The 635-nt window shown below is 63.1% G+C and overlaps 1 protein-coding gene across 3 annotated transcripts in view; it reads left to right on the top strand.

Moving 5' to 3' along the window:
* Positions 1–421: 421 nt before the first annotated feature.
* Positions 422–635, top strand: part of TMC5 (transmembrane channel like 5) — a 51,700-nt gene continuing 51,486 nt past the window's right edge. The window contains exon 1 of one of the 3 annotated variants that reach the window (XM_019512839.1): positions 422–522. The gene's annotated coding sequence lies outside the window, so the exon portion shown is untranslated. The remainder of the gene's footprint in view (positions 523–635) is intronic. The other 2 variants (XM_019512835.1, XM_019512836.1) reach the window with 2 other exon arrangements.

The following is a 635-nucleotide window of genomic DNA, read 5'->3' on the forward strand; positions in this document are numbered from 1 at the left end:
CTGAATGAGCCACTACCCTCTCCCAGCTGGGTTGACAGGGCTTGAGTTTGCAGCTCTGGAGCATGGGTTGTGGCACCCAAGCCAGACCCTCCCCAAGCCTCAGGGGGGCAGAAAGGAGTTTTGGGGTTGGGGTTTTTTTTAAATTACATTTTTCTGTACTCCAAGCCAAATTAGCCACAACAAATGCCCAATCCAAGAGTCAGCCCAGAGCCCTAAGCGGTCCTCCACCCGGCAAACATCCTCCACCCCACCTGCGGCTTCAGATGTTTCCAAAACCTTTGGCGGGCGTCCTACCTGCAGGCCCAAGCCCAGAGGCCGGGGGGTCGGATGCCCCGACTTCTGCTGGCCTTCAAGCGAGCCAGGGAGGAGTCTCTCGTTTCCATAACGCGGCTGAAGGCCAAGACCGTCCCACTCCAGCACCGGAGTGGGAGGGTGACTATACATGACCCTGGCGGGGAGATCCCCGTGCCAGGAGAACGGCGAGGAAGACCGGCCCCGTGCTCCCCGGGTTTCCCTCGGCAGGTGAGCAGAGCCTACACCCGCTGCGCAGCCCCAATGCCCCGGCTCCCGCCCGACAGGGGTCGCCCGCCCCTACCCCAGCGGGGCGCGGGGCAGGGGAGAAGGCGAGGCCCTGC

The sequence above is a fragment of the Gavialis gangeticus genome, unplaced genomic scaffold (genome assembly GCF_001723915.1).
Source record: "Gavialis gangeticus isolate Ggan-Ray unplaced genomic scaffold, GavGan_comp1, whole genome shotgun sequence".
NCBI lineage: Eukaryota > Metazoa > Chordata > Crocodylia > Gavialidae > Gavialis > Gavialis gangeticus.